We start from the raw sequence: 8,594 nt of genomic DNA, 5'->3' as shown, positions 1-8,594 counted from the left end.
AAGGCATTCCAGATATGCCCAATAATGTTCATGTCTGGGGAGTTTAGTGGCCAGCGGAAGTGTTCAAATTCAGAAGTGTGTTTCTGGAGCCACTCTCTAGCAATTCTGGACGTGTCAGGCATCAGAGTCATATTAGGGGTCTCATATCACTGTACACGCTCCACACCATCACAGAGCCTCCATCAGCTTGAACAATCACCTGCTGACATGGAGGGGCCATGGATTCATGAGGTTGTCTCCACACCCGTGCACGTCCATCCCCTCGATACAATTTGAAACGAGACTGGTCCGATCAAGCAACATGTTTCCAGTCATCAACAGTACAATGTTGCTGTTGATGGTCACAGGCGAGTCGTAAAGCTTAGTGTTGTACAGTCATGAAGGGTACACGAGTGGGCCCTCGGCTCCGAAAGCCCTTATCGAAGATGTTTCGTTGAATGGTTTACACGCTGACACTTGCTGAAGGCCCAGTATTGAAACCTGCATCAATTTTCAGAAGGGTTGCACTTTCGTCGCGTTGAACGATTCTCTTCAGTCGTCGTTGGTCCTGTTCTTGCAGGATCTCTTACAGACCGCAGCGATGTCGAAGATGTTTTACCGGATTCCTGGTATTCACTGTACACTCGTGAAATGGTCGTACGGGAAAATCCCCACTTCATCACCATCTCGGAAATGCTGTGTCCCGTTGCTCGTGCGCCGACTATAACGCCACGTTCAAACTCACTTCAATGTTGATAACCAGCCGTTGATGCGGCAGTAACCAATCTAACAACTGCGCGAGACACTTATTATCTTATACAGGCGTTTCCGACCGCAGCGCCGTATTCTGCCTGTTTACATATCTTTGTATTTGAATATGCATGCCAATACCAGTTTCTTTGGAGTTTCAGTGTATTTGCCAGACGAGGAATTCCCATTATACAGAGGCGTAGAGTCGGAAAGATATATCGGGAAAAGAGCTGACTAAAAATGTAGTCTGGTGACCTCAGAACTCTTGCGATGACCGTAGAATTCTTTCCATGTGTCCACGACGTCACCTAATATTACGTTTACGTCTCAGAGCGGATGTTACGTGAATACTTTACTGCGTAAGTACGAGAACTCTGAACATCTAGGTCTTGGTAAGCTATAATGATATCGAAAAGAGTTTCAGAGTTCCCCGCGAATATTATCTTAGGAACATGCGGTAAAATTTTCGATGACCTTTTGTGATTAGAAATTATGGAGGTGGTCATCCTCACTTTTCGTACATAAAAATCGTGATTTTTCGTGGTGCCCTCAGTAACCGACTATGAACAAAAGGTGCCTTTATAAGCCACATAATGTCCAACATTGACTACACCTAATGCAAAGGAACCAACAGATTTACTGTATTTTCCTAGGATGGAGGAAGTCTGTAATGTTTTAATTTTGACCATATTCTTTGGGATAGCTACAATAAGGTAGTTTTTGCGGTAGTTATACGAGGTCTATACAAATAATGGATGCTTTATGTCTTTGAACAATATAACCGGAGATGTGACTCTCCGCAAAATCTCATTTTCGCGCGCGGCCTTTTGGAACACATTGTTACCGGGAACTGTCGTACACTATGTTTGAATCATGTCCATCCTTTTTTTTTTAAATAACAATAAAATTGGGTTGCTATATTTGGAGATGCGGCCTAATCACCGATCTTGCCCCGGAGTCCTATCTCTCAGTGTTCCAGGGCTCACAGCTAAAAGAGAAATCTGGAAGCAGTCCAGAGCAAAGCGCAAATGTATTTTGAAAAAATCCGTTGGGACTAAGTCACACTTTTTTTCTTTTCTCCGTGACAGCTCAGGTTGGCCGTGTAAGTTACGCTCACGTTCTAAAGTAAATTTAAGCTGACATGAAGGGAAAAATATATTGGTGTCCTTCAGAGCAGACGGTGCTATTTCGGAGTCAGGTGCCATGTGTAAAATCAGGGCGCTGGTCCGTACGTGTCCGCTCTGCTGCGCATTATAGCGGGAATAAACTATGTTACTAAAGTGCGTAGGCAACACTCTTAATAATGTTTCATTCTCTCCAATAGAGAAGCCGTTATTTGTGGTAGGTACAAAACACGCGTACGGCAGGAAATTAAATATTTTGTCCTTGTCGTAATTCATCTGCCTGATGAACCTCTTTCACTAACATCTTAATGGGAATCTTCGTAAGAGTGTACTCTTATTTGTAGACATAGATGCCTCCATAGCTTGCTTTGACGAACAAAATCTCATTGCTGCGTCCACAGGAAATTGTTCTCTTGGTTTTCGTGCAGTGAATAAATATTTTGTCCTTTGTCTTCTTATGCTCACGACGTCATAACGCCAACTACTGGGGGTGAAACCCGTGCTACCTTTTTGCACCACCTCTTCTTGTTTTAGTCCAACACAGTGTCAGATTTACTTTAGAGACGTCTCTCAGTGTGTTTGAAAATTAATTCTTTTTCTTGTAATTCGCACTTCATTTTAAACTGCTTCCGTCCTACAAAACGATTCGTTTTTACTTTAAGTTTCGTATATACGTCATCGTTTCGATGATTTTACTAAAATTGTAGTTTAAGAATTTTCATGTTTAGAATGTGTATTTTTGTATATTTTCCCTAGTGTCTGATTTATACAGAGAGTCAGAAAAAGAAAAGTTGGTTTTGGAGAGGCTGTTTCTGTGGTCAAGAGGGCCAAAAATTATGTACAAACATAGAACATTGAATATATCTGATTAGGTATAATAGCTGTTGATTTGTGTTTTACTCTCTATGCCAATATTACTCGTACTTTCACGTTCAACATATTTTTCTAAGTCTGAGTTCCCGCTACTGGGTTTAGCCGGCTGGAGTGGCCGAGCGGTTCTAGGCACTACAGTCTGGAACCGCACGATAACTACGGTCGCAGGTTCGAATCCTGCCTTGGGCATGGATGCGTGTGATGTCCTTACGTTAGGTTTAAGTAGTTCTAAGTTCTAGGGGACTGATGACCTCAGAAGTTAAGTCCGATAGTGCTCAGAGCCATTGAACCAACCCGCTATTGGTTTTCTCATCTGACATACCTTGTCTCAGTGAGGAAGCAGCAATGGTAAAACTGAGCACATCGATGTAACTTTTCCAACAAACCCTCCGATCATGAAATACCGTTTAAACGCACCCTTGTGGTTAAGATAAATGTCACAAATACCAAAGCTGTGTAACGGATATTCTGTCGGCTATTGCCTCGAAAGAGAAGGATGTTCATGTAAACGTAAGTTCACTTTCTGGTTCGGAGAAAACCCTGTACATATCAGATTTATTACTCCTTGTCTGTCACTAAAAAGTATTATTCCACTGTCTTCTCTCTAAAAGACCAAAAATTCCTCGAAAGACATTTTAATTAAAAACATTTAATTCCTAAAAAACAAATAGAACTCTTTAAAAATACTGCATAACAGCAGAAACGTCCGAATACACCCAATACACTAACAGAGAAACTGGAAGGCCGTTTCCCATCGTTTACCCACTTTTCTTTTTAGGGCCATCAGTTTTCTGACATGTTCGATGCGATCCACTATGTCTTCGTCTCCTGTGACAACCTATTCGTCCTGTCAATCATTTGTTGGATACTTTCAAAGCTCTATCTTCCCTTACATCTCCCGCTAGTACCGTGAAAGTTAATTCCTGATGTATTAACACGAGGACTAACATCCCGCCCTTTCTTCTTTGCCAGTGTTTTCCACATAATCTGTTCCTTGCAGATTCTGTTTAGAGTCTCTTCATTGCTTGCCATATTAGTCTGCCTAATTTTCAACATCCTTCTGCAAGACAGTATCTCAAACTTTTCTGCTCCCTTCTTTTTCGGCAGCCGCGTGGAGTGGCCGCGCGGTTTGAGGCGCCACGTCACGGACTCTGTGTCCCCTCCGCAGGAGGTTCGAGTCCTCCCTCGGGCTTGGTGGTGTGTGTTGCTCTTAGCATAAGTTAGTTTAAGTACTGAGTAAGTCTAGGGACCGATGACCTCAGCAGTTTGGTCTCTTAGGAGTTCACACACATCTTTCTCGGTTTCCTACAGTGCATAATTCATTTCAGTAGAATGCTGCTCTGACGGTGAATTCTCGTAAATTTTTTTAACAAATTAAGGTCTATGCTGGATACTATTACACTTAGTGAGGAATGCCCGCTGTGGCTGTCGTAGCCTGCCTTTCATGTCCTGCTTTTTTCGTCCGTTGTGTGTTGTCCACAGCAGCTGCATCTAAAGTTGGGTGTGCGTCTGGGCAGTGGTTTAACGAGTCAGCCACGCTCGTTTTTGGGTTCATTTGCAAACGAGAACTTTTCTGTTGACTAAAAACTCCAGTCCATGAACATAAAGGGAAAAAAAATTGGCAGAAAATACGTGAAGTAGGGGTAACCCATAATTGTCTTCGGCAGCTAAACATAGAAATTAGTGAGAAAAATGTGGCCATCACGAGTACAATACTGATGCAGTTGTTTGAGATGTGTTCTGCTGCTGGTATCAGAGATCCGTTAGAAGGTTGGCTATGCTGCTGGGGCAGACATCAAGGTGTTTATCCACGAAGTTTCGTGTACACAAATTAATTACATCGTTATTCAGAGATTATAATACTGAATAATACACGGTCCAGTCACATTAATGTGACAACCGCCTATGTTCGAAGGTAACGTGCAATAACCACTCACACACGGCAGGTGGCAGCACTAGCACTCGAGGCCGTATAAAGTGTATCCTGGAGACAAAGGAACAGTGGAGTCGTTGCTGTAATGCGGACGCGGAGCGATTTGTCTGACGTCCACATCGTATGGTCACTGGTTTTCGGACCAAGGTTGAGAAAGTATCCGAAACGGCTAGGTCTGTAAGCTGTTCGCGTGCCGTCCTGGCTAAAGTACACAGTGCATCAAAATGGTGCTACCCGAAAGCGGCATCGAGGCAACTTTGATGCACTAGGACCCATAGAGGTGAACAACGGCTGGGGAGAGATGTGTACAGGCGAATAGACATGCAATTGAATGCTCCGATGAACCACTCAGCTACCAACTGACCCCCCTCAACGACCGTTCGGGGGGCGTTGCTGCATATGGGCTTCTGCAGAGGGCGTTTACTTCATGCACCCATACTGAATGTTTCATCAGCAACAAAGGCTGGAATGTCCACGCTAGTACCCCAAATAGATGTCGGCCGAGTGGTAACATGTGTAGAGATGGGGGATCCGCTCTTGAACTAATTCATAGAGTTGAATCTTTCAAAGGAGTGAACAATCAGTGATTCAGAAAAAAAGAACGGTAGCTCCAAACGTTTCCCACGGCAGAGAGAGAGAGAGAGAGAGAGATGGAGCATATCAGCAGCGCCTCTGCTGGTCAGAGCACAGTGCACACCACACAACACAGCCAGCGCCGGCCTCTGCCCTGCTTCTACCGTGGCTGCCTGCATTGTGCAGTGCCCCATTCGATTTTGTGTTTCACATATGCCGTGCCGTCTCTGTGCGTCGTCTGCCGCTTGCAGTGTCTGACGCAGCTTAACTTCGCATCGCACTCTGTCGGCGATCGTTTCAGTCGCACGTCCTGCCCTCTGGGCAGTTGATGCTAGCAACAGGACAGAGAGCCACCTAGCGGATAACATAGGAACTACTTGCAACAACCTGCTCGCAAGGGAACGGACGATTTGTCTCGGAGCGGGTGAGTTCACCGCTTCCCCCACCCTCGGAACTCGCCCGCTCAACGCTCACCCCACCGTCTCGACTCTAGCCAGAGCGTTGAGCAAAGTGACTCAGGTGTCACTCTGGTCTCTGCGGTCTCAGCTCACGCAGTAATACAGCTCGCGGCTCGACCTGCTCGACTCAGCGCCTCTGCATCGGAGTTCGTCCCTACTGGATATTGTTCTTCGTAGTAATACCGCTATGTATATTACATTATTATGTTATATATACATCAATTGTTTTTATTTTATTTTTATTTGTTTAAACTGATTAGATTAGGTTCCTGATGACTCCTCTTACTATAGGATTTTTATTATGGACACTCGAATTTACGCTTTAATTACGAGCGAACCGATAAACGTATCGCAAAATGTGATACACCAATATTTTCCTTGTTTTATTCTGCGTAAGGCTATATGCAGCACTTTCGTTTTACAGTCAAATTTATATTTTTTTTCTTATTCTGGTACGGATTTTGCGATTTTAGGCGTCTTCGGAAGGAAATGTTCACTTTAAAAATATATGGCTTGCGATGTATTTGTATGAGGTTAATGAAATTTTAATACATTATAGCCAAATATATTGTTAATGTAAATCTCAAGTTACAACATTTTCCGATCACCCAGAAAACCACGATAGTGCAAAATAAATCAATAATCAAAAACTTTGTCATATCGTGGAAATTTCAATAAACAATACAAAATTCTTACTCATTATCTGTGTTACTTCAAAATAGGATCAAATAAGATCAAAATACAGGTATAGTACTGGAATAAACCAAGTTTAAAGGGCAATGTGCCTTCCATTTATTTTATATTGTAAATGAGTGGTGAGTCATGAAAAAGAGCTAATTCATTTCAGGGAGTGAACAGTTCTGATCCAATCTCTGAAAAGAACAGTTTTGCCCATCTCTAAACACGTGGCATGTTTAGATGAACCACGTTTCATGCCCCATGAGCGTGGAACGTCTGAAAGGAAATACGCTGCAACAATCTTCGAAAGGATACTAACATGTCCGAAAGAACAGATACCATCTTAGTATATATATATATATATATATATATATATATAGTTAAGGCTCACCGGCCATTTGACCATTGACCATCTTCTTCTTCTGTGCGAATGCACAAACAGTGCTCGAACTCTTACGGGAATCGGCAACGCGCCACGAGTAATGAGTATAATGGGCGGGGGCACTACGAATGTAGTGCGGGACAATACGTTGAGAATGTGGGTTTCGCGGGAGGCGTGCCAGAGATAAATACCTGCAGCCGCGCTATCCTCTGTGTCCTCGGTGGCTCAGATGGATAGAGCGTCTGCCATGTAAGCAGGAGATCCCGGGTTCGAGTCCCGGTCGGGGCACACATTTTCATCTGTCCCCTTTGACTTATATCAACGCCTGTAAGGAGCTAAGGGGTATGGTGTGGGGAATGTTTTGGTGGCGTTCCCTACGTTATCTCATCATTCTGGCAGGCACATTAGGTCAACACAAGAACGTATCTATCCTGGAGGACTGCCTTGCAGGCAGTTTGTCTTTCCTCGGCACGATGGAATCTATCAGCAGGACAACGCACTGTGTCACACTGCTCGCAATGCACGTGTGTGGTTCGAAGAGTACTCTCATAGCTACCAAAATCCCCGGATTTAGAGCCAATCGAGCATCGTTGGGACCACGTCGGTCGGTCTGTTCGCGCAATGGATCGTCAACGGAGAAACATAGCGCAGGTGGCCGCGATACTGGAATCGGCATGGCTCCACATCCCAGAACCTCACTGACTCTCTTCTTGTACGCCTCACAGCGGTGCGCGCTGCAAAAGGCGGTTATTCAGGCTTTTGACAGGTAGTCACAGTAAATTAACGTGACACTGCATTAGGGAGCTCCTTTAGACCCGTAATCTGCTATGTGTCCTTCCTGAATTGATTAGAAATTCTTACTTGCTTGACGTCAATGGGGTTGAAAGTCTTTGTATTAAAATATTGGAGATTCGTTAGTAACTGGTGCTACTCTGTGCGGGATTTCGAAATAATAAATGAAATGAAGTGGTGTGGTGGCCCTCAACTACGTACCCTCTGCCTCAGAGTTGCAGTATTAAACGTTTTGGCTGGTTTCGTTATCCTGGGGCTGGGAAACGTCGTTGCCGCATTACAGGCCAAATACTGCTGAGTCTACAGTATACGATAAAAATACACACATGTATCGAATGGTCGAAGGTTTCTATCACTCGGCAATTGCGAATTATGAATGTAACATATAAATTTATAAATGAAAGATTGGAATTAAATAAAATCTGCAGGTACTATCTTAACAACTTCAAATGATGTGTACGATAGTAGAAGTACTTTTGAGAATGTGGTATATTTCTGCAAAACACTTATTGGTGTCGATGGTCCAGCAATAAAATAAAATATAAGTTAAATAACAGGGAAACAATAGATTCCTACTGCACGTAATTAGTTATGAACAACAACATAGCTCGCGAGATATTCACTTCTAAACGCACACTACGTCTTCACTGCAGAAGGCACGGAAATCACACAAGAACACAGGTCGGCGTTCCGAAATATTTCTATCCTCCGCGACCACGCGCAAACTGCTCCACTGTCATTCTCTTTCCGCCGACTCTGCGTCCGTCGCGAACATTGCGACTCTCCCTAGCGCCGCACTGTCCAGAACTGGCCCCGTGTCTCCTCCGATCTCGCTTCCATCCAGTCTCCCCATTCACGAGTGCTGTGATTGGCTAGAGCGCTCGCACCATGTATTCAATCCAACGTACACTCACAAACATACATAAACATATACAGATACTGGAGTTACATTTAAATAACTTTAAATTAAATAAATATTCCTACGGCTGGACCATAAACACGTTCTAACACACATTATTAGACACACACACAAATTAAATAAACATACATCA

The 8,594-nt window shown here is 43.6% G+C and overlaps 1 non-coding gene across 1 annotated transcript; it reads left to right on the top strand.

Moving 5' to 3' along the window:
• The first annotated feature begins 6,964 nt into the window (after nt 1-6,964).
• Nucleotides 6,965-7,038, top strand: Trnat-ugu (transfer RNA threonine (anticodon UGU)). Its single transcript has one exon. It is a non-coding gene; the product is annotated as a tRNA-Thr (tRNA).
• Nucleotides 7,039-8,594: the final 1,556 nt, after the last annotated feature.

This window comes from Schistocerca cancellata, chromosome 1 (assembly GCF_023864275.1).
Source record: "Schistocerca cancellata isolate TAMUIC-IGC-003103 chromosome 1, iqSchCanc2.1, whole genome shotgun sequence".
NCBI classification, from domain to species: domain Eukaryota; kingdom Metazoa; phylum Arthropoda; class Insecta; order Orthoptera; family Acrididae; genus Schistocerca; species Schistocerca cancellata.
The sequence above is the reverse complement of the archived record's forward strand: the minus strand, read 5'-3'. Positions and strand labels throughout refer to the sequence as shown.